This window comes from Macrobrachium nipponense, chromosome 10 (genome assembly GCF_015104395.2).
Source record: "Macrobrachium nipponense isolate FS-2020 chromosome 10, ASM1510439v2, whole genome shotgun sequence".
In the NCBI taxonomy this organism is placed as follows: Eukaryota; Metazoa; Arthropoda; class Malacostraca; order Decapoda; family Palaemonidae; genus Macrobrachium; species Macrobrachium nipponense.
Window position 1 is genome coordinate 51611017 of NC_087204.1, and position 27030 is coordinate 51638046.

The 27030-nt window shown below is 37.9% G+C and overlaps 1 long non-coding RNA gene across 3 annotated transcripts in view; it reads left to right on the forward strand.

The window, feature by feature from the left end:
• Positions 1–1164: 1164 nt before the first annotated feature.
• LOC135223615 (uncharacterized) overlaps positions 1165–27030 on the forward strand; it is a 277946-nt gene continuing 252080 nt past the window's right edge. For all 3 annotated transcript variants that reach the window (XR_010316540.1, XR_010316541.1, XR_010316542.1), the window contains exons 1-3: positions 1165–1406; positions 1512–1654; positions 24049–24101. This is a non-coding gene — a long non-coding RNA (uncharacterized LOC135223615). The remainder of the gene's footprint in view (positions 1407–1511; positions 1655–24048; positions 24102–27030) is intronic.

Consider the following 27030-nt stretch of genomic DNA (forward strand, 5'->3'; position numbering starts at 1 on the left):
GATAGCTTAATTCGTTTTGACTCGTTCAAAAACAATCAAGTTACAAAGCTAAAAATCAACAGGTAGAGTAGGAAGTTATTTAGCATTACTTACGTTTTTTTCACAGTAATGAACATAGTAGATATCAAACTAAGTAACTGTCTTCTTGCAACAAAAGAAAGGCTTGTCAATGAACTCTCAACCTGAAGGAAAAAGCTGAAGATTGAAATGACAGAAATCTATAAAAAAATCCCGTGTGTTAAGACTGCTTCCTTTCTCTCAAATGATTACTTTTTGTCAAATGATTACTAAAAGTAATCATTATCAAATAAAAATAAAAAGGAGTGCTTTTAATGAAAATATGATCTCGTAATTTTCCTGCATATAACAGGCTACATGTTCGACGAGTAGAATACTTGGTACTGTGTTAATTGCAGGGTTCAAGAGAGGTTAATTTTCAGTAAAAATAAATGCATCTCAAACGACGATCAACAAAATTCTGATTCATAAAATTAATGTTTACTAATAAACGATAATTCCAATATTATCAGAGAGAGAGAGAGAGAGAGAGAGAGAGAGAGAGAGAGAGAGAGAGAGAGAGAGAGAGAGAGAGAGGGTAAACTATTGGGATATAATCAGTAGCAATTATTTACTTATATCGATCTTGCTCCATTACATTTTCATAATGTATCAAAGCTTTTCCTTCGAATTTGGACAGCATTCGAAACCCTTTAGCTAGAATAGACGTAGGTGTGTGGCTCCTAGTGTTGGTTAACAATTTAAGCTAAGAACGAAAGTCAGTTCGATCAAGGAAGACCGTTGGATATATACTGTATATTATTTTACGAACTTATTCAACGTGTAAAACTTCAAAAAAAGAGCAACAGAATAAAAAAAACTAACTTGTCTCCTGGAACAATTATCGGAACTCGGATGAACAAAAACGCAATCCAGAGGCGTATTGAAATCATTTATTCACGTCAAGTACCTGAAGTAATGTGTAAATAGAAAACTGTCAACAACAGAAAATGGTGTTGTCGAACATGTACTCCGGACGACCCCAAAATAAAATCAGTGTAGATACTTTTAGATAATGAAATATGTTATCCAGTAGAAAGAGCGGTTGTTATAACGACTTTGCAGTCCTTGTGCTTGTGCTTTACATACATAGTACGGACGGTGCGGACAACGATTCCTATCTACCCGAGATTCCGAGAACCGTTTGCCTGTCAGTCGGGAAGACATGCGGCCCTTAGAAAATTCACAAAATTACAAAAGAACGTTCTTGTAAATTGCATGTGTGCCACAGTGAAATGTGAAAGCTTCTGAAAAAACCATTAAAACTTTAAGTGACGTATGGACAAAGGCGTCAAAGTAATTCTGACGAGGAAAATTTGAGAGGGCTACTATAAGTATAAGGAACTCTGGTAAGGAACTTTTTACAAATACTTTTCAAGCTGACAATACGCAAAGCACAAGCTCATTCTAGCACAACATAAGTAACCAATAAAGACATATTTCCGTAATTACAGGAATGTTAGTGTATTGGTGTTAACCATTATCAGCCCAGCCAACAAATCTGGAACTCCTATTGTTTTCATTCGCGATGGCTTAGTGTCCATTTTGTCAGGGTGTTTGTAGAACGGTTGAGCAGAATTGACAAACCCTTCACGAGGTAATTATGTTTTGTAAGTTTTTAGGCAGAATTAAGGATTTGTTGTCTTGTGAACTATCTCGACACAAAACTGATTTCTCCTGGAAGGTCCAGAAGGTCTTATTAAATTGATATGCTTACTGGAAGTTGGTCAGGGTCTTATTAAATTGATATGCTTACTGGAAGTTGGTCAGTTAACACACACAACGTGATTCCAACTTCCAGCTATCTATTTGAGTGGCCTTGGTTGAGGAATGGCAAATTCTTACTTTAAATCATAGCTTATTCTGGAGTTAAAGATAAGATTTACGTATGTTTTAATGTGTATTTTGAACGTTTCTGGTGCATGTTTTTTACGTCAATTTGATGGTGGGCATCAATGATGTCTAGGGCGGATTTTTAAAATTTCACAGCGTTTCCTGCAATTCAAAAAAATATCTAAATGATACTTTCGTATCCATTTTTGCAAAACTAGCCAGGTGGAACTCCAGGTGCTCTGTTGGGGCTTGGGGAGCGGGGTGTGGATGAGGGGGGCTACAAGCCACCAAATACCAATGATGGTACTTGACTCTACCTGAACAAGGATTTTAGGTCATTCCTGAGCGGGTGTTGGTTGTGGGCTTCATCCCTATGGATGCCCCACTTAACTTAGTGTAGGGCCCTGTAAATTTAAGAATAGTTGTTGAGACCTAACTAAACCCTATCTAACTAACCTAACCAAGGATGCTGGGTCCTTGCCTGGCTAGGGAGCAATACCCCCACCTAACATAACGTAGGTCTCCAGGTTGTTCCTTACCTAGTATAAGGTGTCACTTTGGTAACTCCATAAACCCGATTTTCAACAAACCGAGATATTTCATAGACGTTAGAATATATACACCCTGGATTTTATGCACTTTGCTTTTCCCTCTACCCAAAAACCAGGTTCCCCACATTATAAAATTTTATGGTATAATGGGGTTCATTATATTAGAACTACTGATTTGTTCATTAAACATCAGAGATGTTGAAAAGAAAACAACACAGGAATGATTTAAAAGACTGGGTAGATCTAAGCCCATATACCGTGGCGAACTAGACTCTGGCAGTTGACAATTTCCTATAGAATTTTACCTCCTGAACAAGGATTTAAAGTAATATATTTTCGGCCGGCTGCTTATTAACCTGTAATTTACCTTTGAACTCTATCCGACGGTAAGGGGGACCGATGGGAATGCGGGGTTTTGGGTGGGGTAAAACACTTGGGGGAAGGTTATGCTGTGCTATTGTGTTATTTCCACTTATTTATGACATTTGAAATACGAAATACAAGCTGAAATAAAGCGATAAATACATAGCCAAAATCCACCTATTACCACTGCTATTATGACGCAGAATCCTACTATGCATGCGCCGCTCCTACCTCGCATGCACCATGTTATAGGGGAGCTTTTGTTTTAGACAGATTTCCTAAGTGAAATAAAAAATAGGGTTTTTTTTGGGGGGGTGGGGGGGTGTTTACATGTATTTAACTAATCATGTTGCATTATTAACCTTACATTGCGATAGGACCGAGTGAAGAATTTGGGGGGATTCATGCATTAAGTTACATGTATTTCTTTTCCTCATTTGTTTTATAATCTTGTAATATTATTTCAAGCTTTTATTTATGTTCAGTTTATCATAGTATTTGTTTAATATGTGCACTGACTTTTTCTCACTCCATAATGTTGCTCTATATATCTTAAAATATTATGTTACAATTGAGGCTAGACCCCCGAAAGTTGCCTGAGGGGTGGGACTAGCTAGAAGGTTGTTTTAGGATGTTTTGATACCTTTCTGTCAATGACGTGAAATTGATGGTTGCTTGGGGATATTTTATACATGATTTGTACACTGGTCACTCTTTTCATATTCACGTCTGGCTATTTTCGTTCCATCATTTTACAACTCATTTGTTAAAATTTTACCTTACTATTAAAACAGTACATTCAAATATTACATTTTTACATTTAACAGACATTCCAATTTACACATTTTTCTCCCATCTTTTTTCTATATTCACCTTTACATGCATTTCTGACCCATAACAATTTCTTGGATCAAATTTTACTTATTATTATAACATTTACATTCATATCATATCTTTCTTGAAGGTGGGTTGTGGAGGGGACAGCCCTCTGGTCTGGTAACATTCTACTAGGTTAGGTTAGTATCCTAACCTATATGTTACACTTCTAAGATTTGTTTTTCGTTAACGGGGGTATGGGTTGCGGAAACCCCCTGGTCAGGTAACACTTTCTACTAGGTTAAGGTTAGGTTAGTATCCTAACCTATATGTTACACTTCTAAGATTGCCTTCCTTTAAGGGGGGGTTATGGCCCCGGTCATGTAATACGTTCTGCTAGGTTAGGTTAGTATCATAACCTATATGTTACACTTCTAAGATTACCTTTCTTTAAGGGGGTTATCCCCCCCCCCATCAGGTAACACATTACCAACTCGTACCTATGCCTTCTTCTCCCAGTACCCCACCCTGTCCTCCCCATACCAGACGTAAGGCTCCCTGGTGGTTACGTATCCCATGCCCCCTACCAGAATTCAAATATGGCGGTTTGTTTAAGTTTCTTCGCCCTGAACCTAAACTTCGAAGATTGTTCAGTCGAAGTAGACTATGGTAGTAGACTTTTTCCTATGTTATTTTACTTACTTTACAAGAGTTTAAAGTAATATTTTGCAGGTCGACTGTAACTAATCTGTTATTTACCTTTGAACTCTGTATGTCGGTACATCGCACCCCTTGTGCCATCTTATAGTCTTCAAAGGTAAATCAGTTTAATTACAGTCAGCCGAATAAATATTACTGTAGATTCTTGTTCAGTAAGTAAAATAACATAGGAAAACGCCAACTGCCATAGTCTACTTTACCGCGGAATATGGGCTTAGAATTACCAGACTGAATCAAAGGAGCCATTACTAAGACTTGAAGCAAGTTTTTCCGAGCATTCCCAGAGTTCCTAAGTCTTGCTTAATTGGTGAAACCTGCAACAATAGAACATTTCACCATACCTACATTTCCAGACAAAAATAAGATATTGAAAATACATTGGCCCTCCATAACCATAAGGCTTCAGGACGAACAAATTTCAATTGGGAACCCCCATCAGCATGTAGCCTACATTTAAAAAATAAACAATGAAATTGTAAAAAGTTGGAGTAGGTAACAATGAGGGTAAATATCTCGATAACCGTTACATTTTGATAAAGCTAAAATTATGCTTTTTGTATTGACCATATTGCGGAGACTAAGGCTCACAGCAAAATTATCAAGAACTGATCTTTCAGTAGAAAAATACTGACACAATTAGGTTTACCTCCTGTCGGTTCACAAACGACTATTCGATGTTTGGGTGTCCACATGAAAAAAGTATTACTGTCAATCTGACTGTCAACTCGAGCACACTTCCCTCAGTTATCACCTAGCCTTTTCCTTGACAACACTATATGGCAGTGACGGAAACTCTGCTGCTGATGAAGAGGTGGAGCTACATATTTTAGGGCTGTTGCCTTGTATAATAAGGCGCCCTATGAGGTAATGTTAGACTTGCGATAATCTTACGCTAAGTCGGTTGGTATTGCACTTCCATATTCATGGGAGTGTCTTGGGGTTTGTAGATCACTTACGAAGTCGGTATTATCTTCTTGGTTATGACGACGATGTGTTAAACTCATGATGATTCGGTGATGAGGTGAGGATCTAGTAGAAACCACGAAGTACAAAAATACTTATATTCTCTGAATTTACATGGTGAAGATCAGGTATGATTGTACAAGTCTTCTAATGATGATAGCTTGATCGCTTCTGCCAATGATGATGGCTAATTCTATTCTCTCTACATGATAAAGCTTAGGTAAAGAGGTACAGGTCTTCTAATGACGATAGCTAACTCTATTCTCCTCCACTACCATCTCGGTTACAAGTTATGAAGGAAGCAGAACATATGAACATACAATCAGATGACATAGTTACATACGAACACACAATCAGATGACATAGTTACTAATCACGTAGGCCGCTTGAGCTATAGGTCACGGTGTTTGTCTCAAGCAGGAAGCTTGGACTAAAGTTTATAGACAATTGAATGACTACAGGTGACGGCATGTTATCTTAGCCTACTTTTATTGTATATGTCATCTTTAGCATCTCTAGTCTGATCACATTCCTGCAAGCAATCTGATTGACCTCTTTAGTTTTAGTCTTTTATATATATGGACTAACATTCCATATTTTTATTATGTAAACACTTACACATAGACTAGCTTCTGTGGTAATTCACTTAAAAATAGGAAAGAAGCAAAAAGTCGTACCAGAGTATGGTCTAAATTTTGCCTATTTGAGAGAGATGTCTATTCTCATACAATATTAATGAATGGGGTAAACTATAGCTTGGGGATGTTTCAGTTATTTATAAAATGGACCATGAAACCTATTTTTACTAGTAACACTTTTGATAAAAAGATAGAACACTGGCCTAGGCCTATACTAAATTGCTTGCATCACATGGAACTATTTCTTAAAAGTTTTTATTATATGATTTGGACTCACAATGGGTTACAAATAGCTCCACAGGGTCTAACAGTGAAATGAATTAGGCCCATACATGCTTTATTCATATTCTGGTCCAAGCTGCTGAGATCCTTCGCAGGCAAATTCCAGCGGCGAACTGTCATAAAATTGTTGCATACCCGTCCACACATGAAATCACCTGGCTAGGTATTCACAATTAAGTTTACATGTCGGTTCATCGACTCTGGCGTTAAAACTTACGGGTAAACAGCAGTTTGTTGTTAGTCAGTCCACTTGCCAGAACAGAAGAACTGATATGGAATTACCCAAAGTTCTCCCAACTGACTGGCAGGTGATTACATGTGGGGACAGGCAAGCAGCACTCGTTGTAGACTGTTGTGATCCCAAATCATTTAATAAAAAATAAAAAATATTTCCATGTGATAAATATAATTTGGTATAGGTCTAGATCCGTGTCCTGCCTTTTTATGAAACGTGTTACTAGTGAAAGTTTGCTTCATGGTCCATACTTTATGCCTTTTTTGCTTCTTTTCTAGTTTTAAGTGAATTTCCGCAACAGCTAGTCTATATAACAGCCAGCGGAGTTTCCATATCTGCCATACAACGTTGCCCCGGCAAAGGCTAGGCAAGAACTGAGGGTGATGACCTTGAGTTGATGGTTTGACTGACAGTTATTCTCTTTTCATGTGGATGCTCATCCGTTTAACAGTCACGGGTGAACTGACAGGTAAACACTATGTTTGGCGGATGGCCATTACCATGAAGAGTGTCCACAGGAAAAGAGGAGAACTGTTAGTCAGGCCATCAACTTAGGTCATTGCCCTCAGTTCTCAACTAGCCTTCATCATGGCAGCGAAGGAAACTCCTCATGCTAATGAGGAGGTGGAGGTACACAGACTAGCTACTGCAGTAATTTACTTGAAACTAAGAAAGAAGCAAAAAGGTGCAACAGAGTAGGGTCTAAATATTGCCTATTAAAGAGAATGTCTATTCTCATATAATATTAATGGATATGGTTGAATTAGAACCGGATTTTGGTTCAGTTATTTATGAAATGGACTGTGAAGCCTATGTTCACTAGTAACACTTCTCATAAAGGGCAGGACCTGTCCATCACTTGTCAGTCGGTCGGAAGAACTTGAGGCAATTCCATCAGTTACAGTGAGTGGACTGACTCCTCCAAACTGTCATATACACGAAGTTTTAACGCTAGATTTGATGAACTGACAGGTAAATTTGATCATGAATACCTGGCTGCAAGTTCCTGAGATGTATACTAGTATTGCACAAGCCCCGGTTTTTTTTGCCTGCCCCTAGGTTACGTTAGGTTGGGTTAATTCGAAGTTATCAACTATGAATTTGGGTGTGGGAAACATAATGAGATTATTTCTAGAAAATTCTATGGTATATATAGTTTTTAAGATATAGCGTCCCTCCGTTTCAGTGAAAGTTCGGTATGCGGCTACAGTTAGGGAATGTGCTACTCTGCCTTAGAGTACTCTGTTTTTCTATGATTTAAGATTAATGAAATTTGGGCCAAATTCTAGAGCGTCAATAACGTGGGGTGGCGATCTCCGGCCAAGCGTGTGACCTCAGGCGGCCGTATTGAAAGTTTTGGTCCAGCTCATAGTACTATGCTAGAAACTAAGCACTTCGGCAGTGCTTTTTTTCCCCCTCTTGTTTAATTGTTATTAGAATCTTACTTTTATAGTTAAATTAACCATCACTGCAAAATATATTTCGATATATATATCTTTTCTGAGATTTATTGTAGTTGAAGTAGAGAAGTTTGCAATCTAATTTGTATGGTCTCGAATACTTGTAAACAAAATCGATGAAAAAAAAGCTGTCATTTCTTTCCATGCTAAGGCTTTGGCTTCAGAACAATACTGAGAAAGTATAGTAAAGTATAATGAATGCCATAAAGTAATTTTGACTTATTTGGAATAATTAACAATAAAAATACATACAGAATCCGTAGGCACAGGCCACTTGCATATATTCGAAAACAATTTGTACTGAGAGAAAGGTTTAACTGATATGGCACCTTACCAAAGAATAATTGAGGGCGTAGGTCTATCCTAGGCTTCCAAATTTCATTTTGTTGCTATTACTACTCTGTGAGGAATTTGGTTCGATGAAAACATACAATAAAACAAGGTTTGTTACATATAAAAATTACGAAATTTTTTCACTTTGATGAGAGTAATAGTTCTTTTCTAGGATATAGTTATATTAAGTCTTAAAATACTTTCACGGGAACATGTTCAAAAGACGAGACGTGACGAAGCCAGTAACCCGCACATCTACTACTTTACTACTGAGCCATTTCAATAACGGTCTAGCTCGTTTCTACATTATGATGTGTCATATATAAGGTAAATGAAGCTGCGGTTTCAAAATTGAAGTCGCCATTGCCCTTAAGTAACACAGTAATAAATTATGTTTTAAGTATGACATGTTAACACAGAAAGGATTTGTTATAGATAAAAATAGCACAGCTATTTTATCTTAGATTAGTAGTTGCTGTTTTGTAAGTTTTGTTTACGATGTCCTGGAATTTTGTTGCGAAACCAAGTATGGTGGTACGCATTGTGTTGAACAACTCGAACACTGCCTTGGGTGTTTAAAGCTGAAAAAATTATGGCATAGACCAAATCATACAAGCTGACATACATACTGCAAGTAATTCTCAATGACTGATAGAATAGCTGGCGTCCTCATGCATCACAGTAACATGCTTAAAAGACGAGACTGGTTCTGGTTGGCACATTGCGTATTATACCGATAGGCATACGTCCTACCGCTTTTTTTTTTTTAATAACCATCAAGATCGTTCATACTTTATATCATGTGGCATGTACATATTAATGATTTTCTAATGTAAAAATTAAATTGCCACTACATTTATCTGCCACGATAATATGCTGACCATATGAGAGATGTAAAGAGAGAACGCAGACACGGGTGTAGGTACTACTGCTACGACGACATAATAGCCAACTAGCATAAAATTAAGGACAAATAAATTCAGTTATGCTTCGTTTACCTGTGAAATGAAATGTTATCCCCCTCTTTTGAAGATTTTTTAGCATCAAGGCGCCGTTCACTTTGCGTGGTTACCAGACCTTTCGAGATGGCCGCAAGGCTCAGCAGCTCTGCCCTGGTGTAAGTCAAGTAGTACGTAGTACTGGTATACAGACAACAGCTCAGGTATTCATTCTTTATCGTCCAAATTTGGAGGAAGGTACAAAATTCCTGTTATTGAAAAACTGATAACATTCTAAGTTTTTGTTGTTGCTGTAGTTTTTCATTCCAATTTTAGAGCCTATACAAATGTTAAGTAGATTATGAGAGTGTCAGGAGCTGGTCAATTTTTTTGTTGCTTATGAGTTTTACTTTCACTCCCGTGCCTTAACCCCTTCAGGAGGGTTAAATTTCAAATGAATTACCATACTGGCTTTATATATTCCAAGGAACTATGTTAAAAATGTTCAAGTGTCTTTGAGCTATGCTCAGTATGTTACGGGAGTGTTACCCTATCCTCAAAATGCCACAGGACCATTATCGTAACCTTAAGTTGCCACATTGCTTAATATTTCTTTAGAAGTGATAAGCCTCATTATCCTAATTTTCCATTCTCTTACCTAACAATACCCAACCTATGGATTAAATTTACTCGAGCATTTGCACTGTTACGTGGACGCAGCTCTCACTGCATCTTATCTAGTGACAATTTTTCTATTACTTCCTAAAACGACTGGTCCTTAGTCTTTCATGAAACTGTCGTAGTATTTTGATTAGCATATACAACGTGATAATCGAGATTTTGATAGGCAGGTCTAAACACATTTTTTTCAGTTTAAATAGGATAGGGGTTCATGATTGAAAATTTCACTTCCACCAAACCAGGAAGGCCGCATAGGTTGCAAGGATTAATGTCAACAAACGAACAAAGTGGAGTTGTTTATCATATCGCCCAACGTACCTACGAAATAGTCATGATTTCTTATTAGGACGTAATACCATCTTGGTACGATAAATGGGTAGGTACACAGTGAGTTCAGCTTGCATGGTGCCCATGGATGTGCTTGAACAATTAACTACTAAGGAGCACCACGGACCATGAATTACTGAATTACTATTCAATGACAGATCGAACAAAAGTGTGTCCATAAGAAATTGTATATTGGCATTAGTTTAGTTCTGAAAATATGTTAGTGAGGTTCATGTTAATGATGTAAAGACATTTAATATTATCCCATGGTTCCAATAATGTGAATACTTATACGTGTAAAATCGTAAGGTCAAATTTACGACATTTTTACAGAAAACAGTCAAGCTCATGGCCTCAGGAATAGTAGTTTTTGGTGTTGTACTAAGGAAACAATGTTATAGATCAATTGGTAGTTAGTATTGTAGATGGGTTTCAAAAGACAAAGTTCGTGATGAAGCAAGTGAATATGTTCATTATCTGCGGATGTAACTGATAAGAGCGCGGGTTTTTCTTTTTCTAAATTCAATTGCCTTTAAGCTGGGTGGAAAAGTCGATTCCTAGGATACTGTGCAGAAATGTTATTTGGCTCTTGTTTTACTTGTATTGAAACATAAGTTGCGTTGGCCAAAATGAGTAGGGTTAAAGTTATAGTAAGCCACCCATCAAATATTCTAGGTCGTCTTCATTGCTTGATTAAGGTTGATGGTGGTTATTCAGTCAATTTGCAATTCTTCATGTAAACCCCCAAAACAAACCAAAAGGAATTTGAGGTCACCTTTATTAAATGCATAAATTTTAAAATGATAAAGGTATTAGTAGTGGGTTAGTATCAGAATTATCGCAGATGACTGCAGTTATGAAAATCCCCGAGTCAAAAATGTACTGAGAATCACGTAGTTAAACTTTATTAAGATTTGTGTGCACCGTTCGTCAAAGCGGAAGCCGTTACGTACCAAGTCCGTAAATATAGTTCAGGAATTGTATTATTTTTTTATATCGCTTAAAGCGTACTGCTTGTTCCGCCAGTACCACCTGTCTATATTACGCTCGGTTGCTACACAAATTCAACGTGCTTGGTGAACAAGCAACTTCTCTTCTAGTGTACATCGCAACTGCAATCAATAATCAAAGCAACAAACGGGAATGGACACGTTTACGTATTGTAAGCTTCTCTCTCTTCCCGCGGTAAAGGCTACCTGTCCTCTTTTGTAGGTACCCCAACCATCAGTTTCTTTTTTCAATTGAAATGTACGAATTATCACTCATTATCTTATTAGCAGTAGATTTTAACTTTGAAAAAAACATTCAGTACCATATACTTGAGGTTGAAGGTCACTTACAGGTTACGAACTATTGTCATCAGAACTTGAAGTCCATTAAAATATAATGCACATGCTCGTTGTTATGAAAACCTTTTCGAAAAAAAAAACACTAGTGAGTAATATCTGTTTCTGCCTTTTTAATTCAAAGAAGCTGAATACCCCCCTCTCTCTCTCTCTCTCTCTCTCTCTCTCTCTCTCTCTCTCTCTCTCTCTCTCTCTCTCTCTCATACGCAGTCATTAGAGCATGGCCGAGTTTCCTCCATAAAACCATGATGTATCTTACTTTTTGTAACTTTTTCCTTTATCTTTTAAGGAAGTGTAAAAGTTGTATTGCCAGAGGTCTCTCTCTCTCTCTCTCTCTCTCTCTCTCTCTCTCTCTCTCTCTCTCTCTTCCTTTTCCCCTCGACAGCCAGATGGGTACAACAAGGGAAAGTTTGTTGAAGATTAATAACGATATGTGCGCAGTCTTCGGTGGATGTGGACGCGTACATAACTGCACGCCCCAGAGTTTATAGGAGCCTCTAAATAAAATAAACAAAACTTAAGGGAGTCTCACATTAATCATCTTTACCTGCAAGAGTTTAAATGTAAACAAATATGAAGAAGAGTTACCTCTAACAATTTATCTTCAATTTTGTTCTCACCCATGCTTCCGGACATCTGACTAACTAGGAACAGATAGTATACTAGAGGCGAACTACCGAGGTCTATAGTTTCGAATGGAGCATCAATCATTAGTTACAATCGTTCATTCATTTACGTGAAATAAGGGCGAAATCTCGGTATGCGTTCCTAGACTAGAACTATCATTCATGTCCTGGCAGCAGTGTTTATTTGCACACCGTCTCTCGCGTATACGACCCTCTTCCTTAATCTATGTCCACCCATTTGGCCAATTGACTTTAATCAACTAATTTGCTGCATCGGTGACTGACCTGGCCAGAGCCTCCTCCACCACCTCCGTCCAGCGCGGCTTCCCTTCTCCCGTCTCTCCCCACATCATCAATAATCTCCTTTGTAGTCTCCCTGTTTTCCTCTTTAAGGTTTTTGTGTTGGTGTCCTCTTCAATTATGGTTCGTGGATCCAATAATACGTAGTCGAAGCGAAACGTGTGCAGCCTTCTAAAAGCTCTCCTTAGTTTCTTGTGCTGCATCTCCGATGATTGAAGCGACCTGTGGGCTTTTTTTTTATTCCCGACTACTGTACTCACTTATGTTCCACCTGGTAAAGCTTCTTAGCTTTGTTATCATCACTACTATTATTCATTTTACCCATTTTGTAGTAGCGTGAGTGACCTTGAGAGTCACGGTCTTTTCGTGTAACGACTTTAAATGTCGAAGACTTCACGTTTTTGCTGTAAGAGATATGCGGGAACCTTTTATGATTTACCAGTGGCTTAACTAGTGTCTTAAATTGAAGAAGAAACAATTTTACAACTAAATTTCAAAAATTCTGCACGGAAGTGCGATTTAAGAAATTTAAAAAATTCTGTAGTACCCTCTTCTTCTGGTGTAGATTTCGTCAAGTTATGTTTCATAGGAAATTACGTAAGTTCTATAGTGCCTACCCTCTTGTGGTGTAGATTTCATCAAGTTCATGACATACCAAGTCTTGATATTCGTTTGAAACTTACTGTTTTTGTCACAAACAACTTTCTATTCTGCTCTGAGAACTTATGGTGCTAGGATAAAACTGCCTACTGTTGATAACATGAAAGACCGTCCCTCTCCATTCCTCTACAGTGTACTACTTGTGCTAACTTTTACTTATATGAAAACTTAATACCTTATATAAAAACTTTTAATACCTTACGTGCTTTATATAAAAACTTAATACCTTACGTGCTTTATCTTTTGAGATATTAATAGGAATTTAAAATACCCCTTAGCTCTTCCTTCAACAAAAACGTTAACTGGTTCACTGGGTTAGCTATAACGCAGTAGCTAATTAGGTTAAGCTTTTAATTGCTCATTACATCAATTGTTCCCATGTCTTATCCGTTACAGGCACTTCTTTCTGCCATGTCAGATATTTTTCGGTGCTTTCCTCTTGTCTTATCCATAAGTCTCCATGGCTGTACTTTTGCAAGTGAGAGTAGGCTGAGCAAGACGAGACGCAAGCGTGGGGGCAGATAATAAGAGGGAGGCCTGTAAATGGAAAAGCTGATGAGTGCAGGTGATATTGTTAGTGGCCATTAAGAATAAGAGCTGTGAAGAATTGTCAAAGAGATTGAAAATGTTGAGAGAAGAAAAAGAAAACGTAGCTAATAGGATAAACTAAGGCAAATAGGATAAAAGCGCCTCAGCGGCGTAGTTGGTATGGTATTAGCGTTCCACCTCGGTGGTCGCGGGTTCGATTCTCTGCCATTCCGTTGAGGAGTGAGAGATGTGTATTTCTGGTGATAGAAGTTCACTCTCGACGTGGTTCGGAAGTCACGTAAAGCCGTTGGTCCCGTTGCTGAATAATCACTGGTTCCATGCAACGTAAAAGCACCATTCAAACAAACAAATAGGATAAAGTAAGGCAGGATAAAGTAATGCAAATAAGATGGAGCAAAGAATGTTAGTACGCATTGTGTATTCGGAGAACAAGTTCATTTCTATAGGTATTTATAGGTAATTTTAATGGGTGATGGTAGTGTGGTGCAAATAAACACCACACATGGATCCCTATAAAAATCCCCCAAAACTCGGGATTATTTCTTTCATCAGAAGTTTATCCTTTGATAAAAAGGTACCACACAACACAGGCACTGAGAAAAAAATTTAAGATATTTTCTAACATTCCAGACTACTTTGTGTACTAACTCTGCTTACCATATTGCAGCTGGAAGCCTTCTGTTTTATACTGGCTTCGTGTAATTTTGACAATATTTCTCAAGTATTTATTTTTTAGTAACTAACTCATCTTTAGACTTAGAGTTGGTTAGAAGTTATTTTCAAATAAGGTTCTGAAATTGTTCTCAGGACAAAATTTCTGTTTAAGGAAGATAAAAAACAAAACAGTGTACTATAAAAGTAAACTATAGAATGATGTGGTCTGTGACGTTTTCTTTTTACTTGATGCCATCAGAATTGTTGAGAGAGAGAGAGTAAAGCGGGAGGGATGTTATTAGGAAGTGGTTCCCTTTATCCTATCCCCCCTCAAAGTGAGACCACCTTGACGTGGTGAGGGGGCTCTTGAACCCCTGGAATTTGTTTCCGGGTTTGAGTCCAAGAGTCTCGTGTATTTAAAATATTATAAATTTTTTGGAGTAATTTAGTGGGATTTTCCACTTTTTGAAAAATTTCACTGCTTAGGTGAGTCTGAGAAGGAATCGTGCCTTGGAAGGGGTTTGCATTCAAAGCTAATTGTGGGAGTTGTGGTGGTTGAGTCGCCACCCGATATGGTTTGGACCTAAGAGATAGTGATGGGATTCTCCTATTGCCATCTTGAGGGCGGAACCATCTCCAGGGATCAGCCCATCGAAATCCAGGGGGGCCTGGTGTTTGGGGATGGGACTCCTGGCTTCTGTCCAGAAGCCCACCAATACATTTGGAGTGGGGAGTCGGTCCCCATTAATGGGGGCAGAACTCTCAGCAGGCAGATTGGCTTATACCTGGGCCACTGCAAGCATATTGATGCCATCCCGAAAGGGTAGGGTATGGGGTGGACTATTGGGAGTCAACTCTCACGTGTGCCATTGGTGGAGAATGCGAATGCCTGACTGATCCACGATACTTTCTTGATAAAACCAAGCAGTTATGGGTGTGTAGGTGAGCCAGTTTGTGTGAGGTGGTCTGGTGTGTGTGTGCTCATTCGCTTTGTGGGCTTTTGACAGTTTGTTGGGGTGGTGAGACTAGGCATTAGAAGCTTCCTGGGCTTCCCTTTCTCATATGCTGTTGGGGTCTCAGCAGGGCTCTTGGGTGTTGGGTGCGCACTTTTTGGACTTCTGAATGTGAACCATCATAATTCTATGGATTTGGTTTCTAGTTCTCCCTCCCCTGGATCCGGCGACTTACTGGCACTGTCAACGACTTCTGGCATGAAGATGGATATGAGCTCAGCTATCGGACAGAATCAAACACTGAGACAATCTGGTGAATTTGATCCTAATATAAACTTGTCAGTAGATTATGAGTGTTTGTACAGTGTAATGAAACACTTTGGTAAAGTGGAAAGAATGAAATTAGTTCTGGAAAAAGACAAGCAGTCCTTTTCTGCTTTTGTTAAATTTTCCTGACCCTTGGAAGCTAGTGAGGCACAACAAAGACTCCATGGCCACATTCTCAATGATTCGGTTCTTAGCACGAAAGTGTTTTCAGTGAAAAATTTAAATGAGCCATTTGATTTCATCCCTAAGAACTAAGAACATGGACCAGCCCCATGTAGCTACCAGAGCGCTTCCTACCCCTATATGGCATGTTGCTAGCTACAAGGAGGGAGGAAAAATTTTTATAAAGGCTGCTGAATGTATCGAGAGCAAGGTAGGTTCCATTCCCATTGGAAACTTGAAGCGTTATGGAAAGAACTTGCTAATAAAGCTAGTAATGAAACCCAAGCAATTTTGCTATCGAATTTTAAACCTCCTGGAAGTGGAAATATTGAATGTATTGCATCGCATAGATTCTTTAACACCTGAAGGGGGTAGTATACTCAAAAGACCTGCATGCTTTTGAAGAGGAGGAGATTCTCCATCGATGTCCTCCTTGTGTATCTCGCGTTAAAAAACTTGGAGGGGATGCAGCTATCCTTTTAACCTTCTCCTCCAGTTACCTACCTGATACTATCATTGTTGGTCATGAGAGGATGCAGGTTAAAAGACTTAAAAGAAATCCTAAACAGTGTCGCAAATGTTTTGAATATGGCTACATTCAAAACTCGTGTGAAAACAACAAAAGATGTTCTGTGTGCTCTGCGGAGCATGATAATTTTGACGAGTGTGTAGCAGCCCAATACTGCTTTCAATGTAAGGGTGATCACTCTCCAAATTCTAGGACTTGCCTCTGATACAGATTTGAAGATGTATTGGCAGTGGCTGACAATGAACATGTCAGCATTAGCCATGCAAAGCGTGTGATAATGGGGGGCAAACAAAAGTGCCAACTCTACCTATGCTTCAGTAATAAAACTTATGAAAAGTTCCAGCAATGTGAGGCAACAAATAACTCCATCTGATAATAGGCATCACATACAAGCTACTCCACGGACTGTAAATAATGAAAATCCCAAATGTCAAGAAATTTTCATCTGCTAGTGCCTTGGAGTCCAACACCAAAAGTTGTACTTCAAGAAGTACAGAAAACTCACCAACCAAAGTTAATACAAAGGTGACTAATATGATAGTTGCAGGCTCACCTCCCAAAAAAAGGGAGCCAAAATCAATTAATAATTCAGGAAGCTGTTCCAAAAACACTTCCGACAAGAATAAGCCAAGGTACCAAGCCCAATTAGATAGAGCTACTTCAGAGCCATCAATTGTCACAGCCACAAATATAAATTAAAACAAAACTATAATTACAACCACCAAGAAGCGCACAAGGAATACATCCCCAAATAATGATGGCTGTAAAATAAAAACCTCATATGGGTTCAGTGTTTTGGAAGAGATCTCTCCACCTAGAAAGGTGGTTCCAAAAGCAGTTTCAGCCCAAAAACATACGAGTTCTGATCAGTCTTGCCGCCCTAAGACAAATGAACCTTGTGATTCCCAGAATCACAGTAGAAATTCTGATCAGAATCAATACCAGAAATATGATCAGCCAAAAACACTAAATTCCAGTTCAAATGAAAAGGGATTAAAGAAACAGTCACTTAAAAAGGAGAACTTTCCTCTCCACACTAGGAACAGTACTTCCCCTCTAAGGAGTGGGAAGTAGCACTTTTTACCACCTTAACATTAATGTTCGATATCCTTCAGTGGAAGTGTAAAGGTCTCAGAGCCTGTGCAGAAGACCTTAAAGTCGTAATTCATGAATTCAATCCAGGGATTATATGCCTGCAGGAGACAATGTTAGGTAACTCTCCTTATAATCCTGGACTAAATTATTCAGTATTTAACTCCTCTCCCCCAAGTGGTGGTCGGGCCCATGGAGGTGCTGCAATTATTGTTAATAAAGCTCTGCAGCACTCCATAATACAATTAAATACAACTCTACAGGCTGTTGCTATTTCAGTCGTCTTGGAAAAGAGGATAACAGTCTGCTCCTTATACCTTCCACCAGATCTTGTTTTTAACAGTGAAGATATTCAGTCCTTAATTAACCAACTTCCAGCTCCTTTACTTCTCCTAGGAGATTTTAATGCCAACAACGCCCTTTTGGGAAGTCGTTTTCTAGACAGTAAAGGGAAATTAATTGAAGACGTTATTGATAGGAATGATGTTATCCTATATAATAATGGGTCAATGACTTTCCACAGCATTCATGATCATCATTTCTCTGCACTGGACCTTAGTATCTCTTCAACAAGTATCCACCTTGATTTTAGTTGGTCTGTTAACGAAAATTTAAATGGAGTGATCATTACCCGATCCATTTGAAATATGCTGTGAATGGTCCATCTGAAGTTTTACTGAAGTGGAAGGTAGAGGAGGCAGATTGGGATAAATTCAGTAAGAGTGTCATACTAGATAGGGAGTTTGAGTCATTTCATTCTCATCTGGATGCTTATGATTACTTTATTGAATCTACTCTGAAGAGTGCTGAAGGCTCGATTCCCAAAACAAAAGGCAAACCTCGTAGACCTGCTGTTCCCTGGTGGAATAAGACTTGTGGTATTCTGAGGAAAGTTACTAGGAAGTGCTACAGACACTACAAAACTAGTGGTTCTCCTCATTCTAAATTAATCTCCAAACGTGCTTTAGCCAAGCAACGGTGCTTTTATAAGAGCCAAAAGAGAAAGTTGGCTTTACTATATTAATGGAATAAACTCAAAGACTCCACTGAAAGTGGTGTGGCGAAAAATAAGGAAACCGAGTGGGAAATTTGTTGCGTCACTATTACCCTCATTAAAAATAAATGAGACTCTGATCACAGAGCCTACTGAAGTTGCCAGTGAGCTAGGAAAACACTTTTCTGAAGTTTCCAGCGCCAAGAATTATTCTCGAGAATTTAAAAAAATGAGGAATTCTGGAATTCGATTCAGGAAAATCTGAACCATACAACTACAGGTTTTCCTTGAGAGAATTACGGGAGGCGCTCTCCTCTAGTGAATCCACAACTCCAGGTGAGGATACAATCATATATGAAATGCTTTAACACCTCCCAGACGATGCCAAAAAATATTTACTGAAGATTATAAACAAAATATGGGAAACTGGAATTTTACCCAACGACTGGAAAATATCCATAGTTGTTCCAATTAAAAAGCCTAATAAAGATGCTTCCCTAGCCACCAGCTATAGACCAATAGCTCTAACCAGCTGTGTGTGTGTAAGCTGATGGAGAAAATTATAAATACTAGACTAGTTTGGCACTTGGAAATAAAGGATTAATATCATCATTTCAATTTGGTTTCAGGAAAAACTGCTCCACCCTTGATCCGTTGCTGAGGCTGACCAACCAAATCCAGCAAGGATTCGCCAAACAGTGTCAGACCATCGGAGTATTTTTTTACCTCGAAAAAGCATATGACACTGCCTGGAGAATTGGCATCATGAAAAAATTGCACAAGATGGGCATATGTGGAAGAATGATCAGATTTATATATTCCTTTTTAACGGACAGATTTTTTAAGGTAAAAGTGGGAAACTCTTTCTCCCAACCTTTTGTGTAGGAGGAAGGAGTTCCCCAAGGAAGCGTTTTAAGTGTAACACTTTCCAGTGGCAATAAATAGTGTGGATGAAAAAATCTTGCCTCCTGTAAAATGCTCACTTTTTGTTGATGACCTTGCAATATACTGCACAGAATATGATTCATTGTCAGTATGTAAAGATCTGCAAAGGTCTATTATTGCAATTACTAAGTGGGCTGATGAGAATGGTTTTAAATTCTCCTCTTCCAAAACAGTTGCAATAAGATTTACCAGATGCCGGCGTGTGGAAGAAGTTCCCACACTTAGTTTAAAAGGATCTATCATTCCTTATGAAAGTGAAGTAAAATTTCTGGAGATGATCAATGACCACAAATTAACATAGGCCAGCCACATAAATGCCCTAAAGATTAATGTAAAAAAAATCTTTGAATATTTTAAAGGTTGTCTCTGGTTTTAGTTGGGGGGCTGATAAAAAATCCCTTTTGAGGCTATATGACTCGCTGTGTCGCTCCAAGCTAAACTATGGCTGTCAGATCTATTCCTTAGCTTGTAAAACCAAGCTAAAGGAATTGGATGTTGTACAGAACATGGTTTGAGAATATGCTCAGGGGCTTTTAGAACTTCTGTTGAAAGCATATATGTCGACACAGATCATCTTCCCCTTGATCTAAGAAGGCAAGAGCTAGGGTTGCGATACATGGCTAGAATGAAAAGTGCTCCCAAAAATCCCTCCTTTCAAGTACTTAAAGGAAACAGACTCCTGGAATTTCTCTGGTACAAGAGCTTCCAAACTATTCCAAATTCGACTAAACGAGGATGTTTGGGATAACCATCTCAAAGTCCTGGAAGTAAAACATCCTGTAAATCCTCCATTGCTTATTCCTGAAGCATTAGTATGCAAGAAATAATTTAGGAAGAAGGATTGTACTGAAGAAGAGATTAGGGGAAAATTCTTAGAGTACGATGTTACCTATGACAATTATGTGAAGATTTATACAGATGGATCAAAGTCAGATAGCGGTGTTTGGTGTGCTGTTATCCTTGGTGATACAGCATATACAGCTAAATTACCTGACTTTGCATCAATATTTACTGCCGAATTAACAGCCGTAGTCTCTGCCCTGGATTTAGTTCTTCAAAGTAGTGACACTAATTTTGTCATATACTCGGATTCTAAAAGCACTTTAGAAGCTCAAAAAATTTAATAGCTTTCATCCGTTAATTCAAAAACTTAAGGAGTCGCTTTTTCGTATATATTGTCTGCGTAAGTCAGTCCCTTTCTGTTGGGTCCCTTCTCACTTGGGTCCTATTAGGTCTTATGTATTAAGTAAATGGCAAGAAAGATAGACTTCTCTTCTTGCCAATAATAATAAGTATAGAAATATTAGGAAAAATATACTGATGTGGAATTCGTCATTCCAGCTTGACAGACGAACAGAGGTCATTTTAACGAGATTGAGGATTGGGCACACTAATTTAACCCATCAGTTTATTTTAGAAGGAAGCCGCCCACCAGTGTTTGCTTACTGCGATGAGATACAGTAGAGCACATTCTGATGGTTTGCGCCAGATATTTTAACCAAAGGGAAATATATTTCCAGGGTAAATCCCTCTCAATAACATTTAGATAATTATTTATATATCATATAGATTTTTAAAGACATTAAACTATTTGTATAATATATTACGCCATTCATTAAACTTCATATTTTTATTTTATTTATTAGTCACATCTAATTTTATGAATCATTCCTTTCACTAATTCATTAATTCATTTACCATAAATCAACTTATTTAACCTTTCATTACGGCGCTGAATGGCCTTCCTGGCCCCAGTGCCTGGGCTTTAGCCCCAAATATCATACATCCATCCATCCTTTATCCTATCGGAAGAGTTGACTAAATCTGGGAGCAGTTCGATCCAAGAGTTGCTTAGTCTACAGTGCCGGCTTATATCCGACTTGAAACTCATTCCGGGCATAAAGTGTACCAAGGCTCAATAAATCTAAAGATAGTTGATAGGTTGCCCTCTTAACTAATTGAAAGCTGCTGGTCTAGGCGTCAACTTTGTCCTACCCTGCCTATTTCCCAACGAAATCTTAATCTTACCTGACGTGTGCTAGCAACAACTTTGAATAAGGAAATGAGAAAACTAGATAATGAGGATGGAAAACAATCCTTGCCAGAAAAGAGACATTTACCACAGGTATGATGGGATAAGAATTGGGTCAAAGAATAAGTGAAGAGAGGAAAGTCGCATAGCCCATGTCAAATGCTTGGAGTGAATAGGATTGGCTAAGCAAGAAAAATGCGAAGTGTTCGATAGGATGTTAATATTAATAATTTATCATGTATTTGGGGAAGAAAACTGGTCCATTGGATTATAAATTTCGGTTTGAATAAAATATTTTTTTATGGCTTAAAAAAATGGGTATTGTGGTGTAGGTTGGTCGCTAAAAGAGAATGGAGAAAGTTGGGTGAAGGATAGGCAGTATTATTCAGAAGTGTTGGTACTTCTGAACAACATCAAGAACATGCTGATGTGATAGAGAAAAATATCTTTAATACACAGGAGGTGCTAGATTATGATGGCAGTTGATATATCTTTTGTGTTGGTCTATAAAGCGGCTGATAAAACCCTGATGAGGCAGTTAAAAAATTAATGTGGCAACAATGTCTGTCTTGGTTTTCTCGATAATTAAGACTTACCAGTAATATAATACCATTGGCCCTTCTCCCTTTGGTTCCATAGCAAGTCAAGGGACGCAGTGGCTAAACCTTGACTTAACTGCCGGCTGATGCTGGTTCTCAATAAACCAAACCAGCCATACCAGTAACATAAACAAACAAACGCTGATATATATATATATATATATATATATATATATATATATATATATATATATATATATATACGATATTAAGTCAAATTCTGGTTCTCATATATCTGATTTCACGGGTAATATATATATATATATATATATATATATATATATATATATATATATATGTATGTATATGTATATATATATATAAATTTGTGAGTGTACAAACACACACACACACACACATAGTTTAATAAATAAATTGTTTCTGATTTGCTTCTAATGATTAGTCCAAGCTGTATTTATGTTTGTTGTTTACAACAACGGTTCACTGAACAGTTTCATGTGTAAAAGTTGTTCTTTTATTTAGGGTTTTTTGATACATCAGAATCTTGGTATTTCGTCTTTCCATGCATATTCGAAAGACTCAAGAGACACCAACTTTTCCCATCATCGCACTTTGCGTTCTCGTCGAATGCGTGTAAACAACCAAAATGTAATTTTTGAGGGTACTTCCGAACGCTGCCACACAACTGGCTCTCTTCTATATCAAGTTCGATTCGAGCGCATCGTCGATTTAGCAGTTAAATTGACCATTTAATCAACTGGAATCTACAGAGCCCAGAGAAACACTTTCCCGTTAATCGATCTAAATTTCGGGAGCGTTGCGCTTTCTGCGTTTCGCTTGTGAGAAGTAACGCAACATAGGATAACCCCTCGTATGCAATTATCGCCACACCTGAGTGCCAGATTATTGGTATCATGTTTCCAATTACCTGCCCTTTCATTTATCCATTACAACCATGGGGAAGGGGGAAACGAGTCTTGACCGCTGTTGTTTACTTGTTTGAATGTGTCTACTTTTCATCGGGAAATAATGGAAATAAAGCTTAACGGTCTGTTATTCGGGTTCTCTCTCCCCATCAACTGCAGATAGACTTCAGCAGATCCAGGATCCTAACGATCATTTCGGATAGTTCCATGATATGAAGGACTAGCAGCATTCACTGCAAAACGTCAAGTAATTTGGAGGTTTTGTGTAATGATCATGACTTAAAAAATACAGAAAATCAATACAGTTTACGATGTTGATACTTTTGAAAAGTAGACTGACATGGCGTCAGGTTCATTCACTAGTCTCGCATCCTTTTTTGTGAAAGCACTATAGTATATATTTATACAATATATTGCTCACCATCGTTATTTTGTGCCTACTTTGTCGGTTAGTGTGTATAGTCATAATTGTTTACAAGCGTATATATTTAACATTATTTACATACGCATATATGTATGCAACGTTAATGAATGAAATATTTTTGTCTTGCATATGACTGCGGTAACAATTGAAATATTTGGGAAGTTTCGGCCGAGTTATAAAATTGAAATGGTTAAATTTTTTTTACTAAGCGCATGTACGATTTGAGTCATTAATATGCACCGTTCATTATTTTTTTTTTATTTTGCACAAAGCAATTGTTAATTAATTTTATTATCTAGTACGGTTACGGCAGAACACGAATTTATATGCATGTTAATACACGTTTACTGTATTTCTATATATGACCTTAAAGCTCTCATTTTTGTAGAAAACCGCCACACAATGACAGTTTTGAGAAATGATACGGTGAATTTTTGTAAATAACTTCAGTGAGGAAGTTCTCGACATCAAGAAGTGCATTCATTCATGTTGAAGGGTAGTTCAACCTTGATATGTAATACGTAGTACTCACAGTTAAAAGAATAAGTCGGCCAAGATCTAAAGCACAGAAACGTCACTGGCTCACGTACCCTACAAGCAGACGTCGGGAATAAATGGATAAAACTTCCTTCGCGACGATTTCTTGAACTCCGTCCTCCACCTTGCATACAAATTACGGGCCGAGTTCCACATTTAATGATGTAAAATTCTCTTGTCATTCTTTACGTTGCAGTAGGAAGTGGAAGATAATAATTTCTAACTTCTATTTCAGGGGCAAGTGAGCTGCCAGCTGCTGTTTGTACCTCAGGAAGTAGTTCCTTCAAGGTATGGAGTTATATTTAGTTTGGCCTTTTGTGTCGCACTCCAAAACTCTCTCTGTGATTTTCATTTTGTAGAACAGAAAACGAATGCTACATTATCTAGACGTGTGGTGAGGTGCAAATACGGATCTTGTTATGAAACTGGGTTTCGCTTTCGTTTCTTTCATTTTGTTATCATCGCCACGGTTGGCCTTTCAAAGAAAGACAAGAAATCGTTCTGTCATTTGCTACTGTTTGTCAGTTGAAGCAGGGAAGACAAGAACCAGTAGTTGAGGTAAGTAATAAAGGAGTGCTAATCAAGAATTGGAAGAAGTGAATAGTGACTAGCATGGACAGTGGAAATGCTACGAGTGGGGCAGACTCAATGGGTATGCATTTGCAGACACGTAACAGTGGCTACTTGGTTAGAGAACTGCGACATGAGGGAGAACTATTCACGTTAGCGAAGCAGTTAATTATACATACCATAGAGATTGTTTTTGGTTCGCTTTGTTTGTCTGTCTGTTTCTGTCTTTGGTTGGTACTTGCATTTTGTAAAAAGTTATTCATGGATTTTTGTGGATATTTCACCATAGGTGTCTCGTGATCGACAAGAAGTTATTAGATAATAGGAAAATCGGAATCTGACTAAGCTTAGGACCTTCAAAGTTAGTGGAGGTGGTTGGTTAGTCACTCTTGGTGAAGGTTTGCGATCTGCGAAAGTTGAGTTATATTTACGTATGTTTTCTCGTAGTTGACTACATTTTGTGAAAGGTCCAGCGGTTGAAATATTTATTAATCCCCACCTTTGGTGTAAATGCATAGTATATAATTAACTCTTTGCAACTTCTCTATCTTCAGGAATACGTTTATCATTCATCCGTTAATTTCTTCGTTCATTTTTCAGCTTAATGCCTTGTTCACCCATTAACGTATACCGATTATCTTTATTTTTACTTTTTGCTTAATCCAACCTACAGTGAGCTTGATTTCATTGAAAACGTTCTACATCTGCTGGTGTACCTGTTTTCATTGTTTGTATCTTAACTTTCCTTTCTTTTCATTTTAAGAAAAATAATCGGACTAAATCATTTATTTCGGTCATAACTTACTTGTAAAAAAATAATAATAATAAAAAAACAAATAAATAAAGATTTCACGCACCGGGAAACACGGAAGAGTTAGGGAGTTTCATGTAATCCTTCCAGTTTGGTGGGCATTTGACAGTTCTTTAAGACCACGCTTGGAAACCTTCGTAAAACTGTTAACAATGTAAAAGGTAAAATGCTGCAATTTCAGGAATGAGTTAATTCGATTCTAAGCTAGTCGCTAGAACGCCTTCACAGATGAGAGGGAAGACTCACGATTCACTTCTGTAAAGTTCACTGTCGACGTTGTTCGGAAGTCGGTCCCGTTGCTGAATAACCACTGGTTCCATCCAACGTAAAAACACCATACAAACAAACAAATAATAAAGGGTATAGAGAAAAGAAGTAGGCATGAATTCATGAATTTGGACTCTGTGTATGAAACTTGCTACCTTCGTCTACCGTTGTCCTAGAAATGCTACAAATCTTTTTAGACAAAAATAAGTGAACCTGTGATACCTGAAGATTATGATAATCTGTACAGCAGCTGGAACAGAAAAGTATCTGAAGGAGGTCAATGATAAAAAAAAAAGTGTAAGAAGAGACCAGATTCCTTAAGAACACATAGACACATGGAAAGGGAAAAATGCAGCTGTTTCAGTAACAAAAGGGTAGAACTGTCAATTAAAAAAACTGAAAATCAGCTAACAAAACGGAAGATTGAAGACACGCAAGTGGATTTTATGTTTCAAGACTGTGTGCCTAACTAAATCAAAAGCCTTGGAAATCGCAGGATCAATAAGACCACGGTTTCTATTATTCCTTGAAAAAGAATCACCAGGTAGCAATTCTTTGTAAAATCTTTATAGAATCTGATAGAACCCGACCAGAAGGCTCTTGTGGGTGAGTTTTCCTGGTTATGGATTTACGCCACCCCTCAATAAGCTGATATTTTGCTCCACTTCTATTTTTCATCTTGCTATTAGTAAATCAACTTTTGCTCTCCTCTCTTCTAGTTGTGTTTGAGGTTTAAATCTCATTTCATTTCATAAATAACTGTTTCCAGTTGAAATTCACCTATTCATGCTTTACTGATGATAGTTTCCTACTTCTTTACTACTTCACCTGCCAGCATCTGTTGTTCATACTCAATCTCAAGTTGTTTTTTCTGCTAATAACTGAATGCAAATATTGCATTGTGATTTCCTTATTTTATTCTCATATTCAGGGAGGTTTTCCTCTTGCTGCATTTAGTATGGTTCAATCAAAGGTAATTTGTCTGATCCCAGAGTCTCCTGTCACTTTTTGTCTGGATTATTTTTCCAGAGGGAGCTGGTTTCTTCCTTATTTTGGTGGGTGCAAGTGTACCCATACCATGTAAGAATGATGGCCAAGATGGTGAAAGTTTCCCAGCTTCACTGCTTAAACCAGTTTATCTTTCAGGTTTGGCAGCCTCTCCAAAGGCGTTCTGACAAAAACATGTCTTTGTCACATGCGTTGCCACCATGCAGTACCCAAACATGTCAGCTCACCTGTAGATACTATGCAGCTCGCAGCCAACATTAAAATGGGTCTGAGTCCATTAATAAAATTAGTTTTGTCCACATCCCATTTTTTAAATGCTGCTCATGTAGACAAACCCAAAGATACAAGGAAGCAGTACATCCGTAAGTGTGTGGATGCTCTCAAATTCATATTTCTGTGAGATAATGCCTACATTATCCGTTTGAACTCTTCACACACGGGTCTTGCCCTGTCCTTGAACGAACAAATAAATTCTTGGGAAAAAAAGAAAAAAAAACAACCTCACAAGGACAATGTCTCCATCAACATGCAGAAAAACGATTCGGTACCATATCAGCAATC